A 26,844-nucleotide genomic window follows, 5' to 3' on the forward strand; every position below is an offset into this window, starting at 1 on the left:
CACTGATTGGCTTTCTTGACAGACCTTAACGCCCCACTGTAGCGTGGGTCGTGCAGCAGCATTGGAAGTTAGCAGAAGTCCTCGGATAGCTTGTTAGCTCAGACCGCTGACAGACAACAAGGCGGGGATTTTCCACACGGCACTTTTGTTCTACTAAATATTATCCATACAACGCCAAGTCTCTATTCCCTTATCATACATGAGCAGCAGAACATTTTAACCTGCACTAACCTGTCACTGCATGAGAGTCCTCTCACCGTCTTACAAACATCCCTAGAGAAACAACTTTCTCTGTCATTAAACCAAAGCACAAAGGAGGCTCCACCTTGTGGCTCAGTTTGGTACTACACTGACATTCTGACTGTTCCAGCTTGTCCCCTGCCACAACTACGCATCTCGTCATTGACTCTGTGTAATTTAATCAAACAACAAACTCTATTCACATCCATCAATGAGCGACCTCCAGCAGCTCAAACACAAATTAATGCTTTCTTTATCTGGATTTGGGAGTTTATAGTTTAGGAAGGGTGCATTCCAAAGTGTCTCCTCTCACCTGTAAATTAACATGTGTGTGTGTGTGTGTGTGTGTGTGTGTGTGTGTGTGTGTGTGTGTGTGCGTCTGTAACCCCTTAACTGTGTGTAAACCCTGAAGGGTGTGTGTGTGTGTGTGTGTGTGTGTGTGTGTGTTGTTTTGCTCTCCAACTCTCAGAGGAATTTCTTGCTGCACCTCTTCGTAGTCGTCGTTCTCCTCCTCCTCCTCCTCCTCTCCAACAAACATGCTCATTGTTGCTCGTAGCATCACCCGGGGTGACAGAGGCTCTGTTTGCACCCCAGGGTGATGGTAGGCGCCGTCGGTCTCGGTGGTGGAGGTGCGGGTTTTTACAGAACCTCACACACACACACACAGGTGAAGAATATTTGACTCAGACGTAATTTATATTTTTACATGCACAGTTTTTAAAGACTCCAAGTTCTGCTTGAATCCAGTGACATGTATTTTTGTTTCTTCTTCTTCTGCAGCCGCCGTAATGACTCCTCTCTCTGACAGCAAAGTGCATTATTGTTATTATTTTTATTTTTTAATATTGTTATTATTATTATTATAAGTTGTATTTTCCTAACATGAAAATATTCATTGACTCCGTTTAATTTGAGTGTAACATAAATGCTTATTACACCGCCGAATCAAAACTAAATTAAAGCGAGCTAATTATGTTTAACGGGGGGAAAAAAAGTCAGCTGGATAATTGTAATTTTAGGTCGACGAATATTACAAATCACCTGCTTTGCACACACACATTTTATTTTCTGAATGGTTCAGTCGAGTAGAGAAAGTGTGTGTTTGTGTTTGTGTGTGTGTGTGTGTGTGTGTGTGTGTGTGTGTGTGTGTGTGTGTGTGTGTGTGTGTGTGCGCACCTTCCTCATACCAGTGGAGGGCAGAATTACATTTCATAAATTAGAGGCACGGCGTGTTGATTAGAATGCAGGAGGAAGAAAACAGGGGAAGGGAGGGTGGGGGTGAGGAGGAGAGGGGGGGAGGTAAGTGTTTTTCATCAGACTCTGATGGACCTGTTTTTCTTTTTCTTCTTTTGTTTCTGTGTTTGGGAGACGTGATGACAAACAGGCAGAAAAAAAAAAAGGCACAAAGATTTTCTTTTTTCTTTCTGCCGCTGAAATGTGTTTCCTTTGACCGGTTTTTAAATTTTCTCCTCAGATCCTTTATCGTTTGAGTCAACATTTCTCCGAGGCGAAGGAAAGTCGAAGTTTACTTTACAAAGATTTTTGTCTCTGACAGGATGGCAGCATGGACTTTTAAAATACCGGGGTCACCTCCTTCCTAGCATCTCTTCACTGACTCCCAATACTCTTCAGGGTTGATTTTAAGGTTGCGTCATTTGTTTTTTAAAACCTCAATGACTCGGCTCCCCCCTACATAACCGACCTCCTTAGCCCCTGCACTTCCTCTAGACCCCTAAGATTGTCCGACACGAGCCTCTTTATCCCTTACACTTCCCTTAGGCCCATAAGATCGTCCGACTTGGGCCTCCTTAGCCCCTGCACTTTATCCAGACCCCGAAGATTTTCCGACTTGGACATCCTTAGCAAAAGATCAACTTAGAAATAAAACTTATTTTCTAGAAACACTTGAGCAGACTTCAAGAGGGACACTTCAGAGTTTGTACAGAAATGTTTTCACTGTTTTTAAATGAAGCACAGAAAAACATAAATAACACAAAAAAACCAGAACACCAAAAAAACAACCCAAACGCAAAAGAACCCAAATAACATATTCAACACGACTCCTTGTACGAGCCATCATATGAGCCATCCCAAGACCAGTCAAAGAACCGAGGCAACACAAGAACCCAACAACATCCATTCAAAAAACTACAGAACAAGGAGGTAGCTGCATTTTAAAACGTCTAAACGTTAATGCTTGTTTGACATTTTTTTTACCGTAATTGTGGAACCATCGTTTTCTTTGTGAACACGTGTTGATTAATGTTTGTATTTATACTTTTTTTTTAAAAATATAATAAGGTATATTTGGAGGGTTTTTTGCATGCTTCAGTCATTTCAAAGTCGAGCCAATGAGCTTAAAAAAGAGAGCCAAAAAAATGAAATGTTTGCTGATGAATGCTGGGTCTGTATTATATGGACGTTTTTTATGTGGCAGAAGGTGAACTACATGCTGCACCTTTATTAAAAAAAAACAACCTTAATGACCGGCTTTAATGTCCTCCTGATTGTTCCCTAAATATAAATAATGCTGCACAACAATATCCACTCAATGCACAAAATATTAAAGACCTTTTATCCTTACTGCTCCTTCAGGCTACAACTTAGATGACAGTCCATCAGTTCTCCTGCGTCTCTTTACAAATGTGTATTAGCCAAACATGAGTATCAATAAGGACTAATAATAATCTGGATTCAGCTCGTAATAACGGATGTTCCCCACATCTCGAGCGTGCAGAGACAGACACTGTGCAGCCTGCTATCAATAGTAAAAGCAGAGCGTGGAGAAATCTGTGCATTAGCATTAGCTCGGGGTGCTAGTAAATGAGATGCTATGAAAACACATTAGAAATAAGGTCATGGCTCACGCAGGATCTCCTGTGTGTGCAGCCTCCTGGGTGAATGTGTGATTAGCCTAATCCCAGCAGTCACAGCTCTGCTCCCTGATGTGGAGGCAAAGATTCAGATGGTGATACGCTGCCGCAGAGAGACGCCGTGTCAGAGCTGCTGCTGCTGCTGCTGCTGCTGGCAGGAAATAACAAAAAAAAAAAAGAAATACACAGCTCCTCCCGTCCTCCATGCGGCGAGGAGGACGACCGCAGAGTGAGACTCGCTCCAAAAAAAAAAAAAGCAGAGACACATCCGTCAATCACGGCTCACAAATATCTCTAAGTGTGCGGCGCTGCGTTTTTAATCATTAAAGGACAAAATATCAACGATTTTACATGTTCGACTTCAGTTCTCACTCTTTGATCGTAAATTATTACAACTTCTGGAGTGGCAGTGATGCTTATTCTGTCTGTTAAAACATTAATGTCATGATATTTCAGTTATACGATTTAAACCTGAGAAATAAGTCGATCTCTGACAGAAGGAAAAAATGAGAATTATCGAATTAAACACAATTTAAAAAAAAATCACAACCCTGAGATAGGATAAATATTTACAACAGGACTCATATTTATACTCAAGGAGGGAACCTGCAGATATGACATGAACCATTTCTATTATTTATTTATTTAGCACACATATAAGAATACATCAAATAGGATTAACAAAAATAAAAAAGGTGTGTCAGGAGAGGTCAAGAAGCCAACAAGAGACAAATAAAACAATTAAGCAAATTGAATTACACAATTTCAAAACAAAAAATCAAATTACACAAAATACACAAAATATACACACATATATACGCGTATGCATACAACACTAAATAACTTGCTGCCATCATCACGATTAACCTTTTAATGTTTTACTCTTCTGCCCTCTGCTGCTTTTATATATTTACTAATCCTTTGATTTCGTCCCTTTTTATCTTTAATTATTTGTCTCTAATTGTATTGTTCTACAGCCTTGAGTCCACCTGTTGCATATTTTATTATTATATCCTGTATTTGCATTCATATTTTATTTTTGTAGAGATCTCCGTCTTGCCTTACTGTTGATGTTCAATGTGTCATTGTCCTGAGTTGATGCATTTGCTGTGTCTGTAAAAGCACTTTTTAAACGTCTGCTTTTAAACGTGCTGTATTAATCAGGTTATTATTATTGTTATCATCAAACCAGGTCACTTTCAATCATCACTTAGTATCATTATTGGTGATTCCCACTCCTATGTTTTATCTTATATTATCTAATGAAATTAAGCTTATTTAGGAGCAAAGTTGTTTTCTGAAGTGAAAGCATGCTGTGAAAGATGTGACAAACATTTAGCGAAATTTCAAAGTCAGAATAGAAATAATGTTCTGTAGGTGAGAGCTCTTGAAGGCAATGTCTTGTTTTTTTGGGGGCGGGGATTTTATCTTTTAAAGAAAAAAAGTAGTTAGAGCTTTGCAATAGTGTCAAAATAAAAATAAATTAATTAACTAAAAAGCTGAAAAAGGAGCAAGACGATTTAAACTGATCATCTGAACAGATCTAACATGAACTCTACACACCTTTGGGAAAAGTCAGAGTCCTGTAGTTTCATTATTTACATTTCAACAGAGTCAGTACGTTTTGTTGTGTTCAAACTCGCCCAGATGTTAAATGTCTCTCCCAGCGCAGACAGGTGTGTGTCCACCTGCTGACCGTCTCTTGAACTCTTTAACCAGCGAGGTAAACAGAGACCCCCCACCCCCCCCGAAATAGAAAATTCAGTCCTAAATTGTCTCTTCCACTTTAACATGAAGCATTCTGGGTATTCAATCTGCATTGGTGACATCACGCGCAGCCTCTCCTCTTGATTCTGATTGGTTAATCTAAGTCAGGTAGCAGGGACACGGCGTGTGGTGGTAATAAATAGAAAACGTCGATCACATTAAGAGAGGCGTGTCAGAGGGCAGAGAGCTTGCGTGTGTGTGTGTGTGTGTGTGTGTGTGTGTGTGTGTGTGTGTGTGTGTGTGTGTGTGTCCTGCAGCTTCTCTGTGTTTTTTGGTTTCACTTTTATTTAAAGGAAGGATACAAATGTAAACACACCGGAGGTTTTTTTTAATCGTCATTACAGTGGTACAGACCGTGTTGCTTGAATTATTTAAAATATTTATAAACGATATTTTGAAAAGCAGGATTTGAATAGTTGAGTCAAAATGCCCCGGCAGAAGAAATGAAGCTACCTTTCCGATACTCAGGCAAAAATTGACGACCCTCTGGAAGCGGCTTTGTGACCCACTTTTGAGTCCTGACCCCCTAGTTGAACTGGGGGGATAGAACCTCTGCCCTCCAAAAACAAATTATAATTTTTTTAAAAATAAAATTATATTAAAAAATCCACATGGCGTCGGGGTTGGGCTGGTGTGAGAACGCAGGAGGAAATGTTCAGGAAAATTCACCGACAGTGGGCGGGAGGTGATGAGGATGTTTATATCCTGCGACTGCCACACAGCCGAAGACGAAGACACAACCGGACGGAGCGTAGTGTTGACATGCTGCGCTATGACGTAATGAAACTGCGTCATCATGGTTTCTTCACCTGCATGTTCTTCGCCACTCACCCTGAATGTGTAGACCTACATGGAGCTCTGATATACTCGCATTTGAAAGCAATAGTTGTCGTCATAGTGTCAGACTCTGTTGCTTTGACCACCAATTTGTCATTATTTTAACATCATGTCTCGTCTCTTGAGACCCCCCCCCCCACACACACACACACTCTCTTGTCTTGCTGTGAGGTGCATGTGTAAACCATCAAGTCAGGAAGATTTCAGAGGCAGTGCACATGATGAAACGGCTTTAATGTGCTAAACTTAGGTTGCACAGATTGCACAGGAACAAGCATCATAAAAAGCTTTTAAAAACACCAAACCACTGTAGGATGATCTCTACAAAGGTCAAAGGGTTAAGATGTTGTGCAGTGATGTCCTCCCTCTCTCAGATGACGTAAAGAGTTTGTTCAAAGACTGAGCGACGCTTCGTCCACTCGTCGACCCCTCCTGCTCTGCCGATCATAAGCTATACAGCTAACTGAAAATAAAACCCCAATAAAAGCAGAAATAACAGAGCTTGTTCCTCCTGTGACGGCGTCCTGAGCACCTGGCAGCCTCTCCGTGTTCTCTGTGATCTGTCACTGCTGATTGGATGACACCAGCAGGCTTATTTATATGAATGTGACAGCATATCTAAAGACAATGCCATCTGTCAAACAGTAATGAAGAGCTGCCTCCTCAAACAAGGAGAGATTCCTCCTAAATCCTCTCAAGCGCTTCTTTATGAACCCTGCAGACGCGCAAACACTGATTTCTATATTTTTATGACATCAGCACAACTCCGTTAATTATTCTCCATCGAACAGATTTCCATTTTCAGTTTCTCTGCAGAGACGTTGATGGCGGCGAGGAGATGATACATGGGAGCGTCTCCGAGAACGTGATCCTCGACACGGACGTACGATGACTAATCTGCACACTCTGATCGGCGCGGCTCATTAGGAATGCGTTAAGCTCACAGGTTTGGTTTACTCCTTCAAAGAGGGTGGTGGAGGGGGGGGGGGGGGGGGTGTTGTTGCTTGGAGGCAGGTGAAAAATAGCAGCAGTGACAGATGAGCGGTTGAAGGTGGATGGAAGGAGACAGGCAGCAAAATGCAGAGGGAGGATCTGCAGTCCGGCTGTTTTAATGAAGAACACAGAGATGATTCTTCAGACTGACACTTCAGCTTCTTTGTTCATTTGTCTTTGAGACGCTCAGACAGCGAGACATGAAGAGAAACATTCAGACAACACCTCCATTTTAACTTGCCGGGGAGGAGCCAAGATACAACGCTCACATGCAAATCTCTGCAGAAGTCACATGAAAGTCCAACGGATACTTCTCTGCTTGTTTCTGTCAGAGAGCACGACGACTACTTTGTGTTTTTTTTTTTTACTTCCATGAATCACACATTTTTTTATCATTCGTTGGACAGAAGTTAAAATAAAAGCATCACTAGCTCCGAACACCCGCTCACTTTCCCCATATTCCCTGAAATGAACGTCATGAAAATGTGAATGTACAGATGGGGCCACCTTAAATAGGGCCATGACCAGTCTATGATGGGAAATGGAAAATGGCCTTCAGCTTGTATGGCACTTTTCTAGTCTTCTGATTACACAAAGCTACACATTCACACACTGATGGAATCGGTTGCTTTGTATCTAATCCCAGTCATACACATGCATACCCCGCTGACTAAGCAATTCAGGGTTAAGTGTCTTGCCCAAAGACACATCGGACATGTTGCTGCAAAACATCGGTTGAGACACGACCAAGTCTACCAACTGCCGCTAGGACCGCTAGGATCCCCCCGCTAGTCGATGACGTCGTCACAAGTGGTGGACTTCTAACGCCCCTTGTGGAAACTAGTTGCAATCGTTAATCTATCCACCAGGTGGCGCATGTTTGAACCCTTGTTGCTTACAAGGAAAAGTAATTTGGTTATTTTGAATCATAAATGAACACAGGGGCTTTTCAACTACAGGCTGGGGCGCTGGTGGCGCATTGGTTAGTGCACGCACCCCATTAATGGAGGCTGTGGTCCTCCAAGCGGGCAGCCCAGGTTCAAATCCTGCCTGTGTTTCCCCATGTCATTCCCCTCTGTCTCTCTCTTTGATTTCCAACTCTATCCACTGTCCTATCTCTCCATTAAAGGCACAAAAAGCCCAAAAAGAAATCTTTAGAAAACACTATGTGTTGTGCCTCTTTGGTTATCTGCAGAGAGAAAAAGCATTCAAAGGACTGTTAACAAAGGTCAATGTGTGATGTCATAAGGTCAATGTGTGATGTCATAAGGTGGATTTTACTTTAGACTCGTCAGCTGAGCTGTCTGAGAGTTTGTTTAAGTGAAACGAGACATTCAAAGATGCAGCAGTGTCCTTCTTTTACATCACTGTGACTACAGGGAGACACTGAGGAGGCTGACGGAAAAATGTCAGACGTCGCTAATCTTTCAGCTGGTTACCATTTGACCTTCAATGTTTGCAAGTTAGCCAACGGAGAAGTGGTGGTTGTATATATCGAACGGTGAAAACATGGACGACTTTACAGCTGTTTGCTGTAGATTTTAAATGGTGCAACCAAGCGTCACATAAACATGGCGCTGTTCCGTTTACATTTCTCATCTGTTTCTACCCGCCGCCGCCGCCACCTCGACTCAGACGCTGAAGCATATCGGTCCAATCACGAGCAGGTTATCTAAAAGTGGCTTTTGTCAGCCGAGCATGCCCCATGTTCGGAGGCTCAGGGGTGAAAGGAGAGTTTCTAAATTTGTTTTTCTGATCGTCTCAAGCGTTTTGATTTAAAAACGTGACGTCGACCCCTCACTCTCACAGCAGACCTGAGCGGCGCGGGCCACACCGAGCTCCTCTCTCTGAACACTTCTGAAACTTTCACTCTCTCCCGCGTTCACGCTGCGTGCTCCTCCCGCTCACACGGCGCTCTGCAGCAGACGTCTGCTTCAAACAAACATGAAGACAAGAGGAGGAAGAGGAGACAAGAAGCAGGGCGCCGTGTGAACCCGAGTTCTGCCGACCTTTCATCGGCGGCAGCGTGTTCAGCGGGGACGCCGCCTTTCACAAGTGACACCTCTGCTATCAGAGCGAGGCTGCGCGCCTCTTATCTGATGGAGGAGAGGGAGAGGGAGCTCTGCTGCTGTGACGGCTGTGTGAGTGTGTTTCTGTGTGTGTGAGTTTTTGAGGAGGGGGGCAGAGACGTGCCCACGATGAGGCAAAACTTCCTCCTTTGTTCACGAGGAGGTAATTGGGACACTGAGCTCCTCCAAAGAGCGCCTGTGCCAGCTGTGGCACGTCATGGCCGCCGACACGGCCGCCTCTCTCCCCCCGTGGCTTCCTCTTCCTCTCTCTCTCTCTCATGATTTCCTGTTTCCTGCCTCGCCTGCTCGCCCGCCCACAAGCGCCCATGGCCTGGCAGCATCGGGGGCGGGGCCACAGGAGGGGAGACGGTTGAAGGGAGCAGGAAGAGGCTGACAGGAAGGATGGCAGGCCGCCCTCCCCCTCCGTCCCCTACCTTCATCTCCTCCGCCTCTTCCTCACCTCAGCTGCTCAGAAAGTAGCGCACCTCTGATAGTTTCTTTTAAGTGTGAAACTTTTGAAATATCTTTTTTAGAAATGTGAAAATTAATAAACAGAAGTATTTAAGTTTTAATTTCTTAATGCAAACTTTGATATAATGAGTCCCATAGCTTTCATTAAGTGTAATTGCACAAATTGCTGTTTTAAGATAAGTATTGATTATCATTAGGGTGAATTAATTAAGCTTTTAGAGAAGCATTAATATGCAGAAAACAAAAGCGAAGGTGGAGCAGATGTTGGCTGCACATTCATCACTCTTCGGAGGAAAACAAAAAGACGTCATTTTCATCTCAAGACCGAAACCTCGAGTGATACAAATCACTTTAAGAAAACTTCCTCTGCAGGAGACGCACACTACACAATTGTGTGTGTGTGTGTGTGTGTGTGTGTGTGTGTGTGTGTGTGTGTGTGTGTGTGTATTTGGGGGACGGAGGGGTTGGTTTCCTCTCATTAACACGGCTGTAAACACGACCAACAAAGACCAGATTTGAATAACAGTCGAGGAAGTCTCTAATTATTCAAATGTCGCAGTGAGAATCTCTCTATTTTTTTTTTTTACATCAGAAGAGTTGAATTCAACTCACACACACACACACACACACACACACACACACACACACACACACACACACACATGCTCGCTCGCTGCACATCATTGCTGATAATCCCAGCAGCCTTTAATAATTAATAATAACCACACGTGTGGATTTTCCTTAAAATAAATGACTTTGTTTTGAAACGACGCTTTCACGTTTAATACGTGAATAATGAGACGAATAAATAAAATCAGAAGAAAAACAAAAGAAGAATTTTCTGTTTTTGAAATGAAATCATCAGTTCATGAACTAAATAAAATCCTGACGAGTGTTAAAAAGGCACGTGTGTGTGTGTGTCTCTCTCTCTGTCTCTCTCTCTCACACACACACAGTTTTCTGGCTCTGTTCTGCGGCTCTGATTGATTTAATTAGTCGAACATACATGTGCATAATTAATGCTACATATTAACAGCTCTAAATATATCCCAACACATCTTGAGAGCACAATTATTTTTCCAGGCTCTCTGAAATAATTCACATGATACCGGCATGCCGCACAAAGAAGAAGAATATTTTTTATAAATGCTTTAAAACCACTGCGTCAGATATGAATAATTTACAGCAACACTTCAGAGATATATATATCTGATAATTTGCACAATTACATTTTGATAAATATTGATCAGAGCACGGAGCGAGGGGATGGAATCAGCTTCATTTATTTCCCCGTGTGGATTTTTATTATTTTATCAACATTAAATCCTTTGACCCTTAATTTAACCTGCAGAGTGAGAACTTCTGGTGCCGACTGCGGGGTCAGCCTCCGTGCAACGACAACTTCTTCTTCTTCTTCTTCTTCTTCTTCCCCTCCTCCTCCTCATTTTGCATCTCTCTTTAATTGATGGTATCTCCCCGAACCACCGGGGTGCTGAAGGCGTGCACGTCTTATTGTGAATGCACACGAATCAAACAACTCTGATCTTTGTCTCTGGCAGGGAAAAAAAAAAATGTAATTCAGCAGAGAGTGTGCAGCGTCTGTCAGACACTTAAATAAAAAAAAAAAACACACACACACAAATAAGAGAACATGCACTTAGGAACTTAACCTCCTTTCCCGACTCCCCCCCCCCCCCCATCACCCCCACCCCTCATCGCTCCTCGCCCAGAAATCAGAGCGGATTGAGCCGGGCGGCATGTTAGTGGCGAGGATAAGCACCGTGGTTAAGGTTTTGCTGATTTTCATGTAATGACTGGCAGCCGTAACACCTGGCACTGTGAAATCTGGAAATTAGCACACTCCGGGGAAACAAATTGCTTTGTTGATGCAGAACGTAACAGAGAGAGAGAGAGAGAGAGAGAGAGAGAGAGAGATAAAAAACAACAACATCAGGCCGACTCGGGCTGAGGAGAAACTGTTAGGATTTATTTAACAGAACTTTTAACCGGAGAGGATGTTTGTGCAGAAAAGTTTCTGATAATGACCAGAAGAATCATCTTTGCTCCATGACGTGTACACACTCAGACGAGTGATGATGATGAAAGCGTCAAATTATTTCAACACATATTCTGCAGGATGGACTGTGAAGTCAGGTGGACATGTGATAATGAGGATCTGGAACATTTCTCCCTCGTGTGTGCAGCTGTTCTCACTCAGGATCTAACTCTTCTAACTGGTCAAGTTGTGCTTTTCTCTTCATCTGAACCTCGAGGCTTTATCATTTTTCACAATCTGCTGCAGACTTTCTGGCCTTCTTCCACCCTTTTACAAATTATATTCCTCTGACTTGTAGAATAACTGGATTCTTTAACTCATTTAACACCAAACTATCACTCATTGTGTTTTAGTTAATCACATGAAAGAGGAACATTTAGAAATGTTGGCTCGAGGAACAAGTCTGTGAGCTGAATCTACAACATGATAACATCCAAAAGGTCTGTCTAAAAGTGAGACTTTAAGATCAGTGAAACAACAGGTTTCATCCAGGTTCATGTTAATGCATATTTCAGGAGCTGTTTCAGATTTTCAAATGTTTTATGAAGCTCATAAAAAGGATCCTGTTTTGATCTTAAATTTAAATCTGACGTTGTACCGTTCAGTTTTAAAATTGTTGAATCAAGTCTTAATTTCTGTCTTTTTTTTTTGATGTTACAAAAAGGAGCTGCCTTGGTGCCAAAGGATCCAGAATCCAGTCTGACGATCTGAAAATGTTTTCTCCGAGTATGAACCTGACGAGCTGCACACTCAGAGTCTGCTACATTTCATCCTGTGTCCCCGGTCGCTCTTAAAGGAGCACAAAGAGAGAGTAAATAAAATGAATATCTTTCACTATCAGAAATCCACATTTCACTTCAGGTAACAATAAAATACTCACACCAGTATACACACAACACACACAGCACACAGCCTGTACACCTGCAACAAGCTAACAATCATTATTACTCATTTTCTGTACGCCGACACCAAAACTGTTGTGAATAATTGAATATCAGGGATTTTATTTATTGTAGTTATTTTTATTTTATTTATTCATGAGTTTTCAGGCCCTTTAACTAAATGATTTTTAATAATAATTTAAATCTCAGACGTCGACTTCCTCAGCTGCAGCATCATCATGATTTCATTTTTCTCAATTTCAGCAAATTCAGAGACGTTTATTTTATTCTCTGAAGGACAGTAAACACAGAGAGTGTCTGAACAAGCAACAACATATTTGTGATGTAATAAACAAATAATGAATAGTGCTTCCTTTACATTTTTTCCTGCTAAGTTCATCCATCCCGTTTAAATCGTCCAGTTTGATCACCTATCAAACTCACTTTCTGAAGCTTCACTGATTTATCTTTAGGTGAACTGCTGTCTCACACTCAGAGCCTGAATTTACACACATGTATGCACAGAGCATGCATAGAATGAATTATAATACGGAGAGATACAAATAATGCTGGACAATTTAAGTTTTTACTTCTGCATAAAAATTCCTGATCCACATTTCTTCACTGCCAGCTTTTGTTCTGAAAAAAAAAGAAAAAAAGAAAAGGAGGTCAATCCTTTTCTAAAATCAAGACCTCAATATTTCTGAACCTGTGGAGGTTTCACATGTTGCTGCAGAAGTTTGTTAATGTCTGCACGTCTTTGACCTCCTCTTACGAGGCAGTGAAGACACTTTCAGTCCTCCCAGCGGTTTGATCCCCTCCGCACGAAGCAGCGCCAGGATGGAGGCACATTTTAAAGATCTCTCTCTCTCTCTCTCTCTCTCTGTCTCTCTCTCTCTCTCTCTCTCTCTCTCTGTCTCTCTCTCTCTGTCTCTCTCTCTCCGCTGCTGCAGCGAGGCTCCGTCTCCCCGTCCTGTCAATCATATATCGCCTCCGCCCGGCTCTGTACTCCGGCTCTGCGCAGGGCTGAGCAGCTTGGCGGAGACGCGGGGTGATGATGAGAACTCATCGCAGCCTAGCAGGGTTTCCTCCTCATCAAGCTCGGAACAAAGGGGGGCCCTGTCCGCTCGGCTGCTCTAAATACAGCCTGCTACACGCCCGGGCCAACTGCCGCAAACACTCTGAACTCTCTCTGAAGGCTCTCTGATTTTATATACCGAGGAGGAAACACACAGCGGAGGCTGGAAGAGGAACAGGAAGGAGTTTAGTCGTGTTTCACAAGGGTTTAAAACCTTAAAGAGCGGCTGCTGCTGTGTGATAAACATGTGAGGAGGTCAGTTCAGCACAATCACACAGCGGCCTTTTTTTTTACTTTAATGCCACGCTCTAGATGAGAAATTTTCTTTCGGTGCTGTAGCTGTGAAACACTTCCTATTCCATGATATGGTTATTGTCTGATGTTTGCAAACTGATGCGTTGAAAAGCCTTTTGTCTCTTTGGATTTTACTTAACCTTGAGTGTTACGTTTAGTTGAAACTGAAATGAGATTTCTGCAGATTGGAGTTAAAGCTTGTGTCCAATCAGAGGACAGGTTTCTGATCTGCCAGCAGGCCTTAATCAAGAAGTCTGGATCGATCAAAACATGTTGTTTTGTAGCTTTCAGATTGTTTGCAGCTCTTGATAAGTCCAGAGCGGCATTAAATAATGACAGATTGTTGTCTTTGAAAAATGATTACCAACTCAAGACTATCTTAAAGTCGACCTATTCTGCTGATTCGCTTTTTAAAACTCACATAAAGTGTTCCGATGCTGGATGGCCCAAACTAAACATGGGAAAAGTTTCAGATCATGAGGTTAACGTATGTTGGAGTAATCCCAGGATGAGTCTGCAGAGGGCGCTAAACATCTTGTTCTGCAAATCGAGCAATAGTTTCTCAATATGAATCCAAGAATTTTATGAGACGGTTCAAAGCTTTCTAATTGAAACCTCTTACATAGGCTCTTTTCTCCCAGCACTGGAGAGCAGCCCCTCCCCTGGCAGGCCTGCAGCGTTCTGCCCCCCAAGAAGGCTTCCAGAGAGCTGTCCAATCAGAAGAAAGTGGACATGTGGGGAGGCGGGGCCTTAAAGAGACAGCAGCTGAAAGGCTGAAATGAGGGCTTTTACTGAGGCCAGTATCAGATAAAGAGTTTATTTGACCTGCACATCATGCAGTGCTAATTTTTAGGTTTCACACACTAACTACATGAAAGGTGAACCTGAGGAGAATATCAGATCTTTAAAGGACTACATTGGAAGTGGGAAGAGAAAGATACTAAGAGGCAGGACCTGCAGATGTGTTTATTTTCTGTATGTGCATGTTCGTGTAGATACATGAATTGTCTGCATACATGTATGACCTTTTATTTCTGCTGTCTAATTTAAGATAATCTTTCATTGTGTTATTTGGGCTCGATTTTTGTCGCTTTTTATTGACTCTGCATCCACCTGCATTTTTCTTAATCATTCATATTTGTATGTCTGTATAAAGTTTCTTTTTTAAAGTGCATAAAAAGCAGCGTCCCATACATTCATGCTCGAAAGCAGCCGGTTTAGATCATGTCGCGCGTGCAGTGTTCTGATATCTGTCAGTTTCAATGTGTTACTGTTTCAGTGCGATGATGGACACCATTGTCCTTCATCACGGGGAGGACGCTGATGAGCTGTCACTGCAGCAACAATTCAAACAAATGTTGAAGAAAAATGTCAGAAAGAAAACAATTTTTGAATGAGTGGTAAAAACATTCGATGCATATGAGCGTCGGTACCAAACTAGTTTGTGTAGTTTTGTCTTCATATTTAACAGTTTAACACAAACAGGACAGATGGATCATGTGCTGAAATCTGCGCCGTCTGAATACTAACGCCAACTCAACTCCACAAAAAGACAGAAAAACATGATTTTTGAAAGATTGATTTACCTTTGCTGTTTCCGTCACCCTCCATCTGTCTGATCACCGTTAGAGATTTGTTTGTTTTTAACAACTTTCAATTTTGTGAAGTGTTCTCACACAGCTTTAACACTTCAACTTGATTGTCTCTCTTAGACTGCAACAGAGAGGTTTAACTCAAACCATGACTGTGATTTCTAACTTTCATTATTGTAAATTTCATTCACCTGTAAAAACCTGCAAGAGTAATATTTAGAGACATCAATTACTTTTGTGAGTGCATGACGAAGGTTGTTTGCAGGAGCTGAGCTGAGAAAATATAAACCTTCCCTTGTACCTTATCACCTACTTTAGGCCCTGTGTCCATCTGCCGTTTGTTTCCGTGCAGAAAAGCGCTGGCTGTGTGTTTGGGAGCGCTGTCATCCGACGCAGTTTCACTAACCATGAAGGTGGGTTATGGATTGGCGTCCAAGTGCAGATCAAGGATCCTACATAACTTTACTAAATCTTTAAAGGTCATCAGTTGACACGGAAGACCGATTTTCTGTAACCCCTGTTTGGTGTCCTTCTTTGGCCCGACACCTATCTAATCTAACGTCTTCAATAACTCTCTTTTCACTCTGTTTTTGGTCTCCACCATCTGTTTACTTTTACTGCAGCCTGCAGCGGACAGGAAAAACTATTCATTAGGTTTTTAAAATGTTAAAGAAACATATATCCGCTTTAAAATGGCAGAATGGAATAGCTTTTTTTCTTCTCCGGCTCCTCCCACCACAAACGACCTTCTACATCAACATTTCAATCCAACGGCTAAAGCAGCCCTCCCAAACACACACACATAAACGCACACAGATGCATCATCTGAAAGGCGACAAAAGCGCAACAACAACATGTTAAAGTCCATCACCTCATCCTGTCTGTCCTGCTGCTAATGTGGGGGGGCGTCGCTAAACGGCCTCGCACAACTCTGGACATCACATCTGTTAAACTGTCAAACACACAAACACACACACGACTCCCTCTGCAGTCTAATTGCTGCCTCTCCTTGTTGCGGTCCTGTCTTTTAGCTCTGGGCTGGGGGAGGAGAGAGGGAGGAGGGGGTGAGGTCGCCCTGTCTAGGACTTAACCTCTCTCTCTCTCTCTCTCTCTCTGTCACCTCTCTTCACGTCCATCGGTCGAGCACTCGGGGAAAAAAGGGATCAAATGTCGCATGCTAAACGGACATCTATGCTAATTTGGATCTGGATGTGAGTGTTCAGAGCACACACACACACACACACACACACACACACACACACACACACACACATACACACACACGTCACATCGTCTCTGTTTGGGCCGTTTGCTCGCTGCAGGGCTTCTCGTCACACTGACTCACTGAAACACACATAAACAGGTCAGAGGATGATGACACGGCTCTGTCTGCTGCTGTTAGTCCAGGACGCTCTCAAACATTAATTAGATTACATCTGTACAATTACAACAAGTCCGCTCACACGCTGACACACACACACTCAACACTGTGGACAACAGCTCTGTTGAGTTGTTTCTGTATTTGGCTTCCAACTTTACTTTCAGCCTCGTACTGGGCCCCACAATAAGCTGACTTCAGAAGTCGTAACATGCATCCTTACCTAACATTAAAGGGAAAGTTTCTTTGAAGCAAAGTAGCTCCCACCAGCGGTAAACTGAGAGTTTTTGGCACTTGTGACTCTTTTACGGCATGTGGGAAACTATTTGATTCGCTAGAAACAGCAAAGTCCTTGCTGGTGTTACGGTTCAAAGAGTAACCGTGTTAACCGGTGACTTTCAGCTGAACGCGTCAGTGGACGTCCGACACAAAGTGTCTTAAGGAATGCCTCTATGTTTAGCTTTTCATTCAAGACATATTGACATTATGATAACATAACAAAGAGGCATTTGTTAGGACACTTTCAGCCTTTTTTGTCTGAAAATTATCATCTGACATGGTCACTCATTTTACCGTAACACCAGAACGTCACTTCAGTGATGTTTGCTGATATCTAGAGGAGAATCCCTCTCTTTGCACCGCTGTAGGATTAAAGTATTTTTGATGTAGCTGGCTCAATAATTCTGCTGTTTGGGACGTTAAGGGGAATAAATTCTTCATCATCCAAGCATTGGTGAGTGCTAGTTGGCTAAAATTAGCTAGTTAATGTCAGCTAGTTAACGTTAGCTAACATTTGTATCAGGCTCAGCTGTCACTTTGTCAGCTCACTAGTCCTGAGAAAAACAATTTCATCCCACTGTATGTATGAAACAAAGATACAGATGGAATGACGATGAAATAAACTTGAAAGTTAGGAAGCATTGTGTTCCTGTTTCTTACACATTTATTCTTTTTTTCATCTACATTTGGTGCCTACTTTACCCACAATGCTGCTTGCCCACAGACAGAGCAGCCAGGGTGTTTTATGCTCGTAACCAAGATCGTGCAAATATGCTGCATCGGACCAAATGTTTACAATCACAGAAAACAGTCATTTTTATCAATTGTGTCTTTGCAGAAGATTTCCTGTGAATGCATATCATTCAGATTTTTCATTTGAATCTCTCCTCTGGTGCATTTCTTCTTGGACGTTCTGAAAATGTTTCTGAATTTGCAGCCCTCTTCTCTCAAATTAGGCCGATACAATGCAGCTGTAGTTGTCAGCCATAGTCAATAGCAGCTAATGTGACCTGCAGCAGAGTAAAGCAGTAAGGTGAAGAGCTCTATGAGCTGACTTTTGAAAGGACAAGCTGTAGGTCTGTGCACACAAAACTTTCTCTTTTCTCCTACAAATGTGATATTTAACGCCTTAATCAAGTCAGCAGATCAAGCGTAATTCCCTTTCTCTGTAGGCTGACTAAATGTTCTCTTGCTGGTTAACAACAATGACTGTTTTTGCACAGATGGCAATTAGAATAGTTTGTTAAACCTGTCACTTAACAGCCTTTCATAACAATGGAAGACGCTGGTCGTGGATTTAAAAAAAGCATGTGTTGTAAATCGAGCGTTGTGGTGAAGTTGGCTGGAGAATGGCGACGTTTTCACAGGAGTAAGTTCTTATTTTTATCTCAGCGTTGGAGCTCTTTCAAGGTGCTGGCAGAGTGAGGGAGGTGGTGGGCGTCAGAATCACAGAGCGGAGGCCTCAGTGTCACTCCACTTCTACACACATTACATTAGATTCATGTTTCTGGAAGACTTTATTTAGATGACGACAGGACAGAGATGCTGTTAAGCTCTGAGGTTTGCTTCATTTATGAAAGATTTATTGACGATAACAGTCTTGTAAAATTCTTAATTGACCTTTAGTCCTTAAATCCTTGGCTGTGTAAGACTGATGGATTGATTGATATGTTTTTTGTGTTGTGTACATCTCTACAGCCCAGAGGTTAAAGGTCAGTGGCTGAATTAGCTGAGGTGACACTTAGCAGAAAGCTAGCAGCTCCCGCTTGTCACTCAGAGAGGCCACGCCCCCTAATTATGCATCACTTTAAGCCTTAATATAATTTAAACAGGTGTCATGAAGAGAGATATGAGCTAAAGAGACAAAAACTGTTTTTGTACCGGGTTGTAAAGTTAACATTTTAACATGGGGCTCTATGGGGACTGACTCACTACAGTAGACAGACTCTAGTGGACACTGGAGGAACTGCAGCTGTAAAGTTGGACATTTTAACATGGGGTTCTCCAGTGACTGACTCACTGCAGGAGACAGCCTCTAATAATAAAATAATGAACATTTGTTTACAACATGAGCATATGATCACGTCCTTCATGTTACCAAGTTTGAAATTAACTCTGGGTAAGTCCCAAAGGAAAGTGCGCATTTTACCCATTGTGAAGTCAACATCTGAGCCCTCACACACGTGATGGTTTCACAACAGGGCAGCACTAAGGACTCACACACTTGCCAGGAACCTCGCCTCACAACGTCGGTGAGAGTGGAGTTTAGAATTCAGTCTCAGAGACATGTCCAACATTGTTGTGCCTTTATAACGTGTCTTCAGAAACCAATTGGTGACATCCCTGAGACTAAAGTATGTCCATGATTTATAGTCTGGTGTGTACCAAGCTGAGTCCTGATCTCATTGGATCGTTTCCTTTAACTCCCAGTAGAGAAATAGAATAAGTAGAAAATCCATTTCCAGAAGGCGCACTAGACTCATTGACTCAAAGCATCAATTGATTATCAGCATGTTTCTGACTGTTTGCATTGACTTTTTAAGTATCTGTATGTCACACAGTTTCTTTCTAGAGAAGTTCTAAGATGTCTTGATTTCTGCAAAAATACAAATCCTTGTATTTGTCATCAAATACTATTAACTGTGTTAGAAAGTATTGCTTGTATAAGTTGTCGAGTGCTGACTTAAATATATATACACGTTGCAAATATGCAGCAGGAACTTATAGCGACGCAAACATTTCCCCGTCACGTATCAAAGTCATGTGTTTTCTTTGTCACCTGCCAATAAGACGCTCTGCTGCTGCTAACAATCTTTCTCACTGTACTCGTCTCGTCTCCCCGGTGAAAAACCACCGCCGTGAGTGAAACAGATTTCCACAATCTAAATCAATCGTCCATCCATCCATCTCTGCTGCGTCCTCAGCCTCCCATCTCGCTCACAAAGCCATTACTCTCCGCTCGCGCTAACCCCGGCGCTGCAGCTACAATTAAAACCTTATTTCTGCTGAAGGAAATTAGATTTAATGAACGGCGGGCCGGGCAACAACAGATGGTTCGTCTTATTGGAGGCACAAAGATAGACGGGCTGTTTGAACGCCTTCAGATCAAATGCCAGTGGTTATCAATTAGGAGCTGAGGTAAGCTGTGACAACATGAAACGGAGCGAGGCCTCGCCGCCGCGGCCTCACCTCCACGACTGCGAGGGAGACGATACGAGGAGACACGGGGACGGTCCATATGCTGCGGTCACGATGGGCCCAGATGTTTCATGATGTCAAACCAGGAAGTGTGGACACCTCATCGTTATTATCATGGCACCCAGGTACATCATCCAGCCGGTTTCACTTCAAACAGCCAAAGTTTTTCTTCTTCTTCTTCTTCCTCGAGTCTCAAACGTTTTCTTAATCGTATAAATAAAGTAATAAAATGAGAATCATTAAAAGAAGCTACATTTTGAGGACTTTTGGGAGCGGCCACTTCCGCGCCGTCATTCTGCTTCAAAGAAAAAAGATAAATGATGATGCCATTAAAAGTGAACTAATTAAGGAAGGCTTCTTTTAAGAACTCATTAACTGCAACCTCATTTACATAATGATGCATATTAATTAAGTTTTAATGAATCTGAATTTCCAGCAAGCCGCATTTCTTTGGCTGTGGAACAAATTGAACAAATTATTTAAAAGTGTTCTTGAATCTACTTTCCTCTCCAAAGGGGAGCGAGAATGCAATCATTTGTAGAAAATCATATTTTTCCTCGCTGCTCTCTGCAGCCTGTGCCCATCTGTTAATTATTTTTAATGTAATCATTTAGCCTTTTGTTTTTCTCTCTCCTCTAGGAGACGATCCAGAGGTACGAGAGCCGCTTTTTAAAAGATGGCAGAGAGAGAAGAAAAAGTCGAGAGATGAGGAGGCAGAGGAGAGATTGTGTTTGTGCTTGTTGTCTTTTGGGACGTCGTCTGCCAACACCCCGACTGGTCTGTCTGTTAAATTCTGTTAATGTTTGAGCGACTGGTCCTGTCGCCTGCACACTTCACAGCTAGCTTAAAATGTAATGATGAAGCAGAAAACAGCAGAACTGTCCTAATCTTTTCAGAGGAACAGGTATAATCAGCGCGTTTAAGTAGATATCAGAGGAAGACGGGGGTTTCCATGGCAGCTGGTGGAAGACAGAAACTGTTTGCAGAATTTGAAGTGTAAATACTGAATCTACCAAAGTCAGGATGGCTTGAGTTTAGGGACAAGAATGAGAACCAAAAGTCCAAACAGGTGTGCCGGACCTTCTTACTAGAGTTCATTTTAACCTGTGCAGTCTACATCAGGAAGAAGACTTCCTGTGCAGATGTTTTGCGAAAATGTTTTCAATCATTGGTCGTTTAAATCGGCTCACGGATGAGTTTAGCATGAAGCTCTGACTGTTTCCTTCTTGGAGACAAATTTAAAGAGCATTTATTTCATTTCAAACCTTTATTCATTCTCACAAAGACATTGAGGTTTCCCTCGTTTCCAACGCAGCAGAGATAAAAAAAAATAAAAAAAATCAACAAAAAAACATCAAATCAAACACAAAAATAACAGGTATTAATTAAAGCACTTCCACTCAGGGTTTGTTATCTCATTATTTTTATTGCACTTCTTTATCTCCTGCAGAATTAACTGTTCTAATGCTCTCATATTGTCTCAGGGAAAAAGTGACAAAACTGCAGAAGAACCAAGTAAACAACCTTCCAGTGTTGAAAAATGAAGCCAATGCTGAAATAAACATGTTAATGAGGCTGCGTGGTTAAACGCTGTTTTATTGTTATAGTGATATGAGCCTTAGCAGTAAACAACAACGCTTTCTCTCTCAGCACGTGTACATTTTCCCAGTTGTATGGAGGCCTGTGTATAATGCCCATACTTTGAAACCGTTTTGATGCAGTCGGGTGACACTGAAGCTAACTATCAGCTACTCTCGTATCAACTACTCTCGATACATTAGTGCCAAAACCACCAGGATTGTTTACCAGAAATGTCTGGACTATCCCAGGCCTGTAGTGTGTGAGCCCTCTTTCTCTCTGTTTTGACTGTAAGGGTCATCATAATTAGCATCGATACATTATCGTGTAGAGAGTGTTAATTAAGCTGCTGGTTAAGGCGGAGCTAATTTAAAGTTTTGAAATGGGTCAGATATATTTGTGGGTAGTTTCATCAACAGTCAGGAACATCTGCTAACTTCTGCTTAGTACTATTACTTCATATTTAATACTGACAATGATGAACAGTACTGCTGTAGTTATTTTTCATTACTGGCTGCATGCCGTCAGAAACTGAATCAGGTCAGTATGTTTTCAAAATTTGAGAACCGTTGAAAGGACATTTAGAAGTCTTCAGTGACAAACATGAAACATGAGTGATGTGATGTTTGCATGTTTTCTGAGCATGATTTAAGCTGATTCTCAGTGTGTTGCTGCAGCTTCATAGTGTCAGAGTAACAAAGGATCTAATTTAATAACTAATGAGTGCATTTAATGTATTGGTGTTTTTGTAAAATGAGTTTGTTTGTGTTGCAGCGTTATTATTTACGCCTGTGTTTGCTGATTTTTTTCTCATGCATTGACAACAAATCTGTCTGTTTTGAGCTCCTAAAGTACCTGACGTGCACACAACCTGACTACACCTTCTACTTCTGATGCAAATAAAAGAAAACGACCACGATGATTCTCAGCTGCTCAGAAATACACGACTCAAACTGCATTTTCACTCTCTCTCTCTCCATGATATCAAAGTGTATTCCTCCATCTTTAATCTGTGCGCGCAGATTCAGATTAAGAGAATAAAACTCCGACATGAACTCTGCAGTCGACTGTTCTGATCTGTGTGAGCGTGAAGTCAGCAGCTGCTCTCTGTAATCATCGTGTGCTGTGTTTTCAGGCAGAACAGACAAAAAAAAAAAAAAAAAAAAAACTCCACCACGCCCAGCTTTGTTTTCCAGAGAGGGACACACACACACACACACACACCTGTTCGGCAGGTTAGTTTGGGAATAGGATCGAGCTCTGGAGATGGGAGGAGGACTCGGGGTCGTTTACAGAGAGGCAGACCGCCGCCTCAGGAGGACGTTTGAACCAATAGAATCACAACACAAACAGAGCACTTCCTGCATCTCCGTCCCCGAGGACGATCTGTGGAGGAGTCTCTGAAGGTTCAGAGCCACGCGCCTCCTCCTCCTCCTCCTTCTCCTCCTCCTCCCCTGTGGTGAGCTGGAGGCCTCTGTAGGAGGAATGGAGCGCCGGTGGCTGGCGTTGGCCGGGTACTTGTGACAGTGAGCGGCATCCTCGGGGAGGTCAGAAGTCAGCGATTCGTACGAGACGAGCTGGCGATGCAGAGTAACCGAAAATGGAAAGCAGATGTTCGTTAATTAGGGGAAATGTGACTGACAAGACTAGAGCGTCGAGGTACATGAGCTCGCCCGCCATCCAGCAGCTGTTGTTACCCGGCTTCATTGTCAGTCTCGCACACGCGTCTCAGCCCCCCCGCCGCACCGCGCCCAGACGCCCGGCACCCACAATTATCAAAATAGAATTAAGCTTGATTGAATCAAGCACATTTTCCCTGAATATTTCTGTTTCTGTGTGAATGAGCAGCTCCTCTCACACCTCCTCATCTCGCCTCCTCCTCCTCCTTCTTTTTCCGCTCGTCTTTCTCTTCACTCCTGCCGTCTCAGCTGCGTCAAAGAGCGACAAAAAAAACAACAAGAAAAGACTTCTCATTCGGGGAAATCATACATCTCCCTGCATCGCTTTCCTGTGTGGAAAAAAAAAAAAGTACATTCAAACAGCCCTTCAAATTGCTCATACACAATTGTTGTTGAATGGGAAAGCTCATCTGCCTTTTATTGCAGCTTCTGTTTCTGGAAGTCATTTTGCAAAGAATATCCTTGAAGTACTCTTTTTTAAGAAAGCTGGATGCTGCAGGAGAGTTCACCCACGGTCACCGAGGTGATGTACATAGAGTCACTGTAGTCTAGTCCTCTTCCTGGACTCTTTTAAAATGGACTTTGGTAACACTTTAAGTAATGGTTGCAATATTCAACATTAACTTGATGCTTATTAGCATGCTAATTAGTACTAGCTGCTTAGAAGGCCAATACCGTCCTATAGTGTTGTAGTACTCAAAATTGGTCTTGGTCTCTAGACCGGCCTCAAGACCACTTTTTGAAGGTCTCAGCCTTGGAATCAAAAGCATTTTTACTCTGCCTTGTCTCGGTCTCAGACTGGGTCGACTCCGGATTTTAAGTCAAGACCGGTCAAGACCACAACTGAAAGGCTATTGTTCCCCGTCATTACTGTGATTAGAAGGAAAACGCCTCTTTCTGAAAGAACATGTAACTTAAGTTCATTTGTAGTTGGATTTTTATCTCCCTGGTTACGGCCGCAACCTTCCCGGTGTTACGGTCTAAGTGAGTGACACGCCCCCTGCACACAAGATGAGGATTTATCAGTGATATTTGTGGTCTTGGTCTTGACTCGGCCTCGATCCCTAAATGTCTCCGTCTTTGAGCACTCAGGTCTCTGGTTTGTCTTGGTCTCAGTTAGTGTGGTCTTGACGACAACACTACCCTCCTAACAACTGCTTATTGATGGTAAGCTTGGAAGTTGTTGAATTATGAACTTGATAGAGTTAAGACCTGTATCGTCTTTGGGCTGCTTATCAGAATGGAGATCAGTCGCACAAACAGTCAGAACACTGACGAAGAGGAGAAGGAGGAGGGGAGGCGGTGCACTGAGGGACAGAGGAGGTATGGCCAAAGAAAAGTGTTGTGTTGGTGCTCAGATCGGCAGAGGTGTGTTTGCTAGTTAAACAACATGGTCGCTGGGTGAAGCAATGAACACTGCCTATAGGCGGAAAACTCGTAAAATGTCACTCTGCACCGTGAATAGGAAAGACCTTTGTCTTTAGATTTCAGGTCAAGTCCACTCGTAGGAGTGTTTGGCCTCTATTTCCACCACGTGTCTGTCCCCCTCTCTCTCTCTCTCTCTCTCTCTCACACACACTCCTCTGGTCAACAGTATAATGCTGTGAAATTGATGAATGGCTACACATTAGGCCCATTCAAACAACAGATGTTAATTGACTCCACATGAGCATTATCAGATCATTTGTGTCAGCAGCAGAATATGAATGAGTCAGATTATCTCAGATTTGGGGTCTCTGCTGGCGAACCCCTCCATGCTGCAGGCCTCTGGGTAACACTCCTGATTACTGCCACCGTGTGTATGTGTGTGTGTGTGTGTGTGTAGTGGAGGGGGGATGATGTTTCCACAGAAGGACAAGAAACCCCCTTAGACCTACAGAGGGGAGAGGTGCCTGATGGGAAACAGAGTTGTGTTATTAATGCAGAGCGCCCTCACAGGTGACGTAATTCCCCCCTCAGGTGGTCGTGTTTGAGCCCCTCAGCTCAGGGGAGCGGTGGGGGTGAACAGCTGTTCGATCCCATCACCATTAGCTGTTCCCTCTCTGAAGATACTGTGTCGTTATCCTGCAAATGTTTCAACTCCAAGCTGACCACAGACGTCATGCTGGTTCTGATTGTTTGTCAGCACGACTACAGGATCAAACCTGAAGGATGAAGCATCGGTCTGGGAGTAATGTGTTACTGTAACTCCAACTCTATCTGTCGTAACTAGTACTGTACTTATCAAATTCAATATCGCCGTTGCAGTTACAGAAATCTAAAAGCTCTTCACCCTCTTTCTGTGAAATACCCGACGACTACATCAGATTAAACTAAACAACCTTAGTTTGTATTTTTAGTTTTAACAACGTTAACACTGACAGCCCTCCTTTTTAAACATGGTAGTATAAACTGATCTTGTTTCTGAAGTGGAAATCTTCTATAGGTGAAGATGGTTTTGTTTTTTTCCTATCAGTGTGGGCAGTGCACTCTGTGTGGCTGGCCTGTCCTCAGGTTCAGGTTCAGGTTGACGTTATTTGTACCTGTAGGTAGATTTGTTTGCAGCCAGCAAGCTTGACATCCATCATGACACACGGATTATACTACATATTTAACAAGGATCAACACATTATAGAGAAGGTGAACAATGAAAACCTACTAAAGCATGATTTAAAAAAAATAAAAATAATTCCACCAAAGGGTTCCAACAATCAGGGCATATAGCATTGTCAAAAACGGACCCTTTCTCAGGTCTTTGGACTCTCAGATCCAGAAAGTAAAGTCGGTATGAGACCCTGCAGACTTCCAGTTCACTTCATCATTTCTATCTGCAGCATTATTGCATCAATCAAGTCTCCTCGGGGTAGAGTTTGGTGACAGTGGGTGGATGAAGTACACAGGACTTAAACTAAGAAGACCAGGGATTGATTGAGTCACGAGTTAGATCAAGAGTCCACATTGACTTCAATTGTAACCACTGTTATTTGAACCCTCATCTTTTCTCCCAACACAATGTTGATCAGTCTGAGTGTGTGCACATGTTAGCTGTTACATCATGGCTCCACTTCAGCTTGGGTCAGACATGATCCTGTTTCCTCCTCACAGCCGACTTTCTAAAGGACTCAGACTCTGTTAAATCTTCACAGCTGTAGTGAATGAAAGCCGAGCAGGAGTTATTTTTATTCTCTTTACCAAACCAAAGTGAAGAAAGAACAACCCTCCTCCGACTCGTACAACGAGCTGCGTCCCCCGAGGGCTGCAGCCGAGGCGGCAAAACAAAGAGCCAGATTTCAAAAAAACGCTGCAGAGTTGAGAATAACTCCGAATATGAAAGCACGTCGGACTCCAAAGGTAAAGTGTTGCACTAGCAGCCAGCGAGGTGGTGTAATTAGGTCAGGTGAGACGCAGGGAGAAAAGTTAAACTTTGTGGACCTCTTTATTTTCTCGGCTGTCTCCCCTCCAGCAGAACTTACAGCAGAATTAGGAAGCTGTTAGTTAAACTGTTGGTCTTCTCTTTTCAAAGTCAATGCACAGACAAAAGCTCCCATCTTTGTTTCAGCCAACGATATTCACTGTTGAGTTTTGTGTTCAGGTGTTCTGCA

Source organism: Labrus mixtus, chromosome 18 (genome assembly GCF_963584025.1).
Source record: "Labrus mixtus chromosome 18, fLabMix1.1, whole genome shotgun sequence".
NCBI lineage: Eukaryota > Metazoa > Chordata > Actinopteri > Labriformes > Labridae > Labrus > Labrus mixtus.